Below are 9140 nucleotides of genomic sequence, written 5' to 3'. Positions count from 1 at the left end.
GGCTTTCTCATTTTTCGTTTTCTTTGATTTTCGGCTATATGCATGATAATATGGCCAATTTCATGTTTTCATTATATTATAATATACATTAATATGCATTTTACCATTTTAACCTTATTAAAATAATATTTTCAACATAAAATGGATGTCCAACAATGTCCACTACCATTTTAAAATGGTTTATTTGGTATGCAAAGACATTACTTTAAAAGCCAAGGCCAATTTTCCCCATTAACAATTAGTATGCAACATTTGCATTTTGCGCGATTAGGTCATTTCTCATAATTAAGCACAGAAAAAGACAAATTAAATCATAGAAATTTCACAGGCATAAATTCACATATCACAGACACAAAAAATAATATTAAAATATTCTTCAGACTTGGATTTATGGTCCCGAAACCGCTATTCTGACTAGGGTCAAAACCGGACTGTTACAATTCTCCCCCATTAGGGATTTTCGTCCCCGAAAATCTTACCATTAAACAGATTCAGAATTACTATTTCATTGCATCCTCGGGCTCCCACGTAGCCTCTTCTACACCGTGATGATGCCACATCACTTTAACTAAAGAAATTTTCTTATTTCGTAACTCTTTAATCTCATGGGCTAAAATACGGATCGATTTTTCTTCGTAAGTCATATCAGACTAGATTTCAATCTCAGAAGGGGATATCACATCAGACGAATCAGATCTATACCGTCAAAGCATCGATACATGAAATACATTATGAATCTTTTCTAACTCAGATGGTAGCCTCAATCTATAAGCAACCGGCCCAACTCGCTCGGTGATTTCATACGGTCCAATGAACCTTAGACACAACTTCCCTTTTTTACCAAATCGGAATAGTTTCTTCCACGGAGATACTTTCAGAAACACTTTATCACCAATTTCAAATTCAATATCTTTTCGTTTTAAATCTGCATAAGATTTCTGACGATCAGAGGCAGCTTTCAAACTATCTTGGATTACTTTCACTTTCTGTTCTGTTTCTTTTATCAAATCAATACCGTAAATCTTATTCTCACTGAGCTCAGACCAGTATAACGGAGTTCTACACTTTCTACCATATAAGGCTTCATACGGTGCCATTTTGATGCTCGATTGAAAACTATTATTATAAGCGAGTTCAATCAAAGGTAGATATTGTTCCCACACACCTTCAAACTCAAGAATGCAACATCTCAACATCTGTTTGTAGATGAAAAGCGGTGCTAAAATGCAATTTAGTACCCAGAGCATCTTGCAATTTCTTCCAGAATCGCGATGTAAATCTCAGGTCTCTATCAGACACTATTAACAATGGCACACCATGCAATCTCACAATATCAGAAATATACAACTCAGCTAGCTTATCAAGTGAATAATCAAACTGAATCGAAATAAAATGAGCTGATTCCGTCAAACGACCAACTACAATCCAAACTGCGTCTTTCTTTTTCAGAGACAAAGGCAAACCCGAAACAAAATCCATGGTCACTCGATCCCATTTCCATTCCGGAATCATAATCAGTTGTAATAACCCAGATGGCACCTGATGCTCAGCTTTAACTTGCTGACAGATTAAACATCTCGAGACAAAGTTAGAAATATCTCTTTTCATTCCTGGCCACCAATATAGTTGTCTCAAATTGTTATACATTTTCGTACTTCCAGGATGTACAGAAAATCTACTACTGTGAGCCTCATTCAATATCGTTTGAATCAAATCTGGATTTCTTGGAACACAAAGTTTATTTCTGAACCTCAGACAGTCATCATCATCTATTCAAAATTCAGAATCAGAATCAGAATTACACTGAGTTCGTTTAGCCATAATCTCATTATCAATCTTCTGAGCTTCGATAATCTGTTGTAAAAATAAAGGTCTCGCTTTTAATTCAGCTAAAACTGAACCATCATTAGACAGAACTAAATGAGCAGTCATTGCAAATAACAATTTTCGACTCAAAGCATCAGCAACCACATTTGCTTTTCCCGGGTGATAATCAATCACAAGTTCGTAGTCTTTTAGCAGTTCTAACCATCTTCTCTATCGCAAATTCAAATATTTTTGCGTCATTAAATATTTCAGATTTTTATGATTAGAAAACACGTGACATTTTTCACCAAACATATAGTGACACCAGATTTTCAAAGCAAACACGATGGCAGCTAACTCTAGGTCGTGTGTCAGATAGTTCTTCTCATGCGGCTTCAACTGTCTCGAAGCATAAGCAACAAGTTTTCCTTCTTGCATTAAAACACAACCTAATCCATTCATAGAAGTATCGTTGTAAACAACAAATTCTTTACCTGACTGAGGTTGTACCAATACCAAAACTTCAGTTAACAGAGCTTTTAACCGATTAAAACTTTTTTGACATTTCTCAGACCATTCAAATTTCATATCTTTCTGAAGCAATTTTGTCAACGGAGTTGCTATCACAAAGAAATCTTTTACAAATCGTCTGTAGTAATCGGCAAGTCTCAGAAAACTGCGGACTTCAGATACATTCCTCGGAGGCTTCCAATCCAGAATAGCTGAAATCTTACTCAAATTAACTCGGATACAGGATGTTGATACAATATGACCCAAAAAACCAACTTATCGCAACCAGAATTCACATTTACTAAACTTTGCATACAACTATTTATCTCGCAGAGTCTGTAGCACTATTTTCAGATGTTCAGCATGCTCAGATTCATCACATGAATAAATCAAAATATCATCAATCAATACAACAAAAAATTGATCAAGATATTGTCTGAAAATTCTATTCATTAAATCCATAAATACAACAGGTGCATTCGTTAATCCAAAAGGCATAACTAAAAATTCATAATGCCCGTACCTTGTTCTGAAAGCAGTTTTCAGAATGTCAGAGTCCTTTACTTGCAACTGGTAGTAACTCGATCTCAGATCTATCTTAGAAAACACAGTAGCACCTTTCAACTGATCGAATAAGTCATCAATTCAAGGCAGAGGATATTTGTTCTTTATAGTTAATTTGTTAAGCTGACAATAATCAATACACATTCTCATTGTGCCATCTTTCTTTTTCACAAACAGAACAGGAGCACCTCATGGTGAAAAACTCAGTCTAGCAAACACTTGATCGGTCAATTCTTGCAACTGAGATTTTAATTCTTTTAACTCGGTCGGAGCCATTCTATACGGAGCTATTGAAATCGGAGTAGTACCCGGCACTAATTCAATGCCAAACTCGACTTCTCGAATCGGAGGCAAACCAGATAGTTCTTCAGGAAACACATCAGAGAAGTCACAAACAACAGGCACTGATTCAATTTTTTTATCATTCACTTTCGAATCTAACACATAAGCTAAGTAGGATTCACAACCTTTCTTTACATATTTTCATATTTTCATTGCAGATACCACAGCTGGTAGTCCATTCAGATCACTAGACTCAATTCGGATTATTTCATCATTCTTACACCTTAAATCAATGACTTTTCATTTGCAATTCACAATAGCATCATGCAAATTTAACCAGTCCATTCCCAAAATTATGTCAAATTCATCGAAAGGTAAAAGCATCAAATTAGCTGGAAAACAAATATCTCGTAACATTAATGGGCAATTCTTGCAGACTTTATCAACCAAGACACTTTTGCCTAAGGGGTTCGATACTCTAATTACGAATTCAGTAGACTCTACAGGCAAAGTCTTACTACGTACTAAATTCATACAGATATAAGAATGCATTGATCCAGGATCTATCAATGCAATCACAGAAGTATTATAGAGAGCAAAAGTACCAGTAATCACGTCTGGAGACGAGGCTTCCTCACGAGCTCAGATAGCATAGGCTCTGGCAGGTGCTCTGGCCTCAGATCTAACAATAGTATCTCCAGTAGTTCTTTGACCACTACTTGTATTTCTTGCATTTCTGGAAGGTCTACCTCTAGTTGAAGTGTTACTCAATCTCGGATTCTGTACACACACTCTCTCAGCAGGTTCAGAACAATCTCTTACAAAATGATCCAGAGATCCACATCGGAAATAGGCTCGGTCATTCACTCTATAATTTCTCGGATGTCTTTTACCATAGTGTTTGCATTAAGGTTTCTCAGATCGGATATTTCCAACACTTGCAACAGAGGTAGCAGAGGTCTAGAGTTCAAATATGATCTAGCTCGATCTCGGTTTGAATGTCCCACAATTAGCATTTGAACGGTTATGATCATCTCAGAATTTCTTTGACCCAGACTGAAATGATTTACTTGAAGATCTCTTTCTAGCATATTTGGCTTCAGAATTAGCTTTTCTTTTCTCTTTACCTAATTCTTCGGCTTTACAAGCTCGCTCAACGAGCACTACCATTTCTTTAATCTCCAAAATCCCCACTAACAGACGAATATCTTCGTTTAGTCCATCTTCAAACCTTTTTCACATTATGGCTTCATTCGATACACATTCCCGAGCATACTGGCTCAATCTCACAAATTCACGTTCGTATTCAGTAACAGGCATACGACCTTGTTTAAGCTCGAGAAACTCTTTACGTTTCTGATCAATAAATCTTTGGCTAATGTATCTCTTCCAGAATTCAGCTTAGAAGAAATCCCAAGTAACCCGTTCACTCGGAACCACAGATATTAAAGTTTTCCACCAATAATACGCTGTATCTCTCAGAAGTGAAACGGTACATTTAACACATTCCTCAGGATTCAGAGATATTTCATCAAACACTCGTATTGTATTCTCTAACCAGAATTCAGCTCTTTCAGCGTCATCATTCGTTGTAGCTCGAAATTCTTCAGCCCCAAACTTTCTAATCTTATCAACCGGTGGTCTACTTAGTTGAACCTGACTTACCGAAGGCATAGCAGGAATTTGAGAAAAATTAACTGGGGGTGGAGGTTGTTGTACAGCCAGATTGGTTCTAATATATTGAGTGAAGCAATCATTCATCATCTGATAGGAGGCTTGCTTAGCCTCACTATCATGGCTACTCATAGCCGGTTGTGAATCATCTTGCACCGTCCCTTGCGCGAGGGCAGGCGCATTGCTTTCAACATCGTCAGCTACGGCTCTATTGGGATCCATTGCTATATATAAAAGCACATTTCGATGTCAGTATTCATCACACTATCACAGTTTCAGATATATGGCATGTATAGCTAGACTCACATACGCTATGATAGTTATAGAAGCAACTAAACCATGGCCCTAATATCAATAAAATGTAACACCCCTAACCCATAACCAACACCAGATTAGGGTTACAAGGTATTACCAGACAAACAGAACATTTCAAACCAATTCAGAATCACAAATATCATATAACATCATTTCATAAGCAATCATCTCTTAAGATAGTCTACGATACCTAAAATGTACTTTTAAGAGACAGTCGGGACTAAACAGAACACATTCATAAAGTTTAGAACTTTTTAAAAATTTTCAATTCTATAGAGGTCACACGCCCGTATGACCAGGCCATGTGCCCTACACGAGCATCAGACATGCCCATGTGAACCAGCCGTGCCAAAACAGAGCTTATATACTGACTTATTCTCAAAACCAACAGACACGCCCGTGTGCCATGGCCGTGTGATTCTTAGCTGGTTACTGACTTAAGCCCACGGCCAACAAACACGCCTGTGTACTATGGCCGTGTGGCACAATGCAGGCTTGGTTTAAGCCAATTTGCCACCCCTTTTATGGGTCATTCCTACAAGCCAAATTAAACAACATTCATACAAAATATTCAGCCAATTTCATCCTCAAAACATGCTTCATTACAACTATTTCATCATCATTCAAAACTCATTCAAACTATACCAAAACTTAACACAAACATGCAATTTGATAGCCAACTTTTATTGCATAACCTATATTTACAATTCAAAACTTTATACATAAAGCTTCTAGCCTATACATGCCATACTTTAAAATATTTACACTTTCAAGAGTACCAAAATGAGTTCAATAGTGTGGTGACAATCCTCGACTATTGCTGAGTCTTTAGTAGCTACGATAACTGTAAAACAGACAGTAAACACACAGAGTAAGCTACAAAGAGCTTAGTAAGCCAAATACAATTGGTCTAACTACTAAAGCATATAAATACAATTCACCCATATAGATTCATAACCATTTCTTAGAATAATTCATAAACTTTACCATGCTCATTTGTTTGCATATATGTCATACTTCATTTCCATACATATTTCACAGAGATAGAGTTTTTCATATTCAGAAATTTAGTATGACGTACCTGCATAGGTTATACATTTCATATACTCAAACTCAGATTTCGTACGCTATCATCAGACAGGTCAGAAACGATATAGATGCTCATAAATAAGTACAATGCCAATGTCCCGAACGTAGTCTTACATGTAATTCAATATCGATGCTTTTGTCCCAGACAGGGTCTTACACGAAATCAAATACGATGACGATGTCCCAGACATGGTCTTATACGTAAATCTCAATCGAGGCCTGTGTCCCATACACGGTCTTACACGATGTCTCAGACAGATGTCAACTTATCTTAGAAACATATTAACATATGATCATACTTTACTCCAAAGATATTCATCAGGCACTCAAGGCCATCCAATACAGATTTCAGTTTATATGTGCAGAATTTATTTCAATTAACACGTGATTGTAATTTGACTTACCTCGAACGGATTTCGAATAAAATGAGTCGTTTATTCAACTATTTTGGACTTCCCCCGATCTAAGTTCGATTTTCTTTGTTCTTGATCTAATACAATACAAATTCAACCATTCAATCATTCATTTCATTCAATTTAATCCATATACACATATTTAGGGTACTTTACATTTTAGCCCTTACATTTTCACACTTTGACAATTTAGTCCATTTTTTCACAAAATCACCAATATGCAAAATTTCTTTGCAACAAGGGCTAGCCGAATTTTCATGGCTTCCATATAAGCCCATACAACTTGTTCAATTCACAATTTAGTCCTTCTAAACCTCATTTTCAAAATTTAACCCAAATAGATCAATTTCATCAAAAACCCAAAGACAAAACTTATGAACCATCTACCAAGCCTTCATAATTCATTAAAAAACATCACAAAACTCATGATATCAATAATGGCGTTTCATGAAATCTTTAACAGAAACAGAAATTCAGACATGGGTTTTGAAGAACACGAAGCAACGATCACAGAAACGTAGAAATTATCAAAAACCGAGTTAAAACCGTACCTTAATCAAGCAATCAAAGTGCCGAAACCTAAAATGGCTTTCTCTTTTTTCTTTTTCTTTGATTTTCGGCTATATGCATGATAATATGACCAATTTCATGTTTTCATTATATTATAATACACATTAATATGCATTTTACCATTTTAACCTTATTAAAATAATATTTTCAACATATAATGGATGTCCAACAATGTCCACTACCATTTTAAAATGGTTTATTTGACATGCAAGGACATTACTTTAAAAGCCAAGGCCAATTTTCCCCATTAACAATTAGTATGCAACATTTGCATTTTGCGCTATTAGGTCCTTTCTCATAATTAAGCACAGAAAATGACAAATTAAATCACAGAAATTTCACAGAAATAAATTTACATATCACAGACACATAAAATAATATTAAAATATTCTTCAGACTTGGATTTATGGTCCCGAAATCGCTATTCCGACTAGGGTCAAAACTGGACTGTTACACAAACTCAAAGCAACATCATATAAATTCAATACAAAGATAAATGATTAATGAGCTCATCAAATTCCATATTTTTCATGTTCTTCCATTTCTCATATTTATCCCGTTGAATTTCTTGAAATTTCTTGGTGACAATTGTAACTCATGCAGTTTTTGCATTTATTTATTGATAATGACATTTCATCAGTTTTTAATAAAAAAAATAAATTAAATTAAATTTGTAACACCCCTTAACCCTATCCCTTAGTCGGAACAGGATTACGGAGTATTATCTGTCACTACAGTTCGATTACAATTAATAGGGAAAGAAATACAATTCAGTTCATAAGATATATCTTAATGTTCCTTTAATGGGCCCTTGGGACTTAAAATGTATGTTAGAACCAAACCAGGACTCAATTGGAAGGTTATAAAATTTTTCATAAAATTCTTAAAATTTCCCTTTCATGAACAGTACCACACGCCCGTGTGGCTTATGTGACATGTCCGTATGGCCACATCGTGTGGCTCACACGGCCTGGACACACCCATATCCTCTACCCGTGGAGCTCTCTGACTTTTGCCTATGAACAAATTAATTTCACATGGCCAAGACACACACCCGTGTGCTCAGCCCGTGTGGTAATCTGTTTTATAGCATTTTAGGTGCAGGGGACACACGGCCTAACAACATGCCCGTGTTCAAGCAGTGTGTCTCACATGGTCTGGTCACATGCCCATGTTCCAGGCCGTGTGGACTCAATAATGAACCTTTCACATTTTATTCAATTTAATCTTTTTTCCTAATTACTCTTAATTAAGCTAAATTCACTTCATAAAAACCTAATTAACCACTCAATTAACTTCATAAATATTTTTAATAAATATTTATGAATTCATTTTCCAAAAACGGAGACCCCAAAAATACACTTTTTCAATAACCGTAAAGTTCGGGTCATTACAATTAAATTAAATGCAATAATACAAGTAATTAAAGCCTTTTAAATTTGTTTCTATTTACATTAATTTGAATATGAATGTGATTTTGATTTGTTGTAAATATTTACTTTCAATCATGAATAAAAACTTCAACCACACATGATTTGGGAATAAATGTATATTATAATAAAAACTATTCTGTCACGTTTTCATATAAATTTTTTAAGACAAAAAAATATTGAAAATAATAAAAACATGGACTTTAAACATCAAGTCGTTGTAGTATAGTGGTGAGTATTCCCGCCTGTCACGCGGGTGACCCGGGTTCGATCCCCGGCAACGGCGATTTTTATTTATTTTATTTTTCCAACCGGAACCTCGGGTTGGATAAAAAAAGAAGAAAACGGCTAGTTCGAGCCCAAATTGTCCTGAGGACCGAACCAAAATCTGGGCTTCAGAGACTTAGGGGCCCATGATTTTTACGGTCCTGCAGTTGAAAACATATTGCTGCAAATCAAGCCCAAGGTGTTCCAACAATCAATGCTA

At 35.7% G+C, this 9140-nt stretch overlaps 1 non-coding gene across 1 annotated transcript; it reads left to right on the top strand.

Annotated features, from left to right (window-relative positions):
* Window positions 1-8867: 8867 nt before the first annotated feature.
* Window positions 8868-8939, top strand: TRNAD-GUC (transfer RNA aspartic acid (anticodon GUC)). The gene has a single exon. It is a non-coding gene; the product is annotated as a tRNA-Asp (tRNA).
* Window positions 8940-9140: the final 201 nt, after the last annotated feature.

The sequence above is a fragment of the Gossypium arboreum genome, chromosome 9 (assembly GCF_025698485.1).
Source record: "Gossypium arboreum isolate Shixiya-1 chromosome 9, ASM2569848v2, whole genome shotgun sequence".
NCBI lineage: Eukaryota > Viridiplantae > Streptophyta > Magnoliopsida > Malvales > Malvaceae > Gossypium > Gossypium arboreum.
Note: the sequence above shows the minus strand (reverse complement) of the source record. Positions and strands in the feature narration are given on the sequence as shown.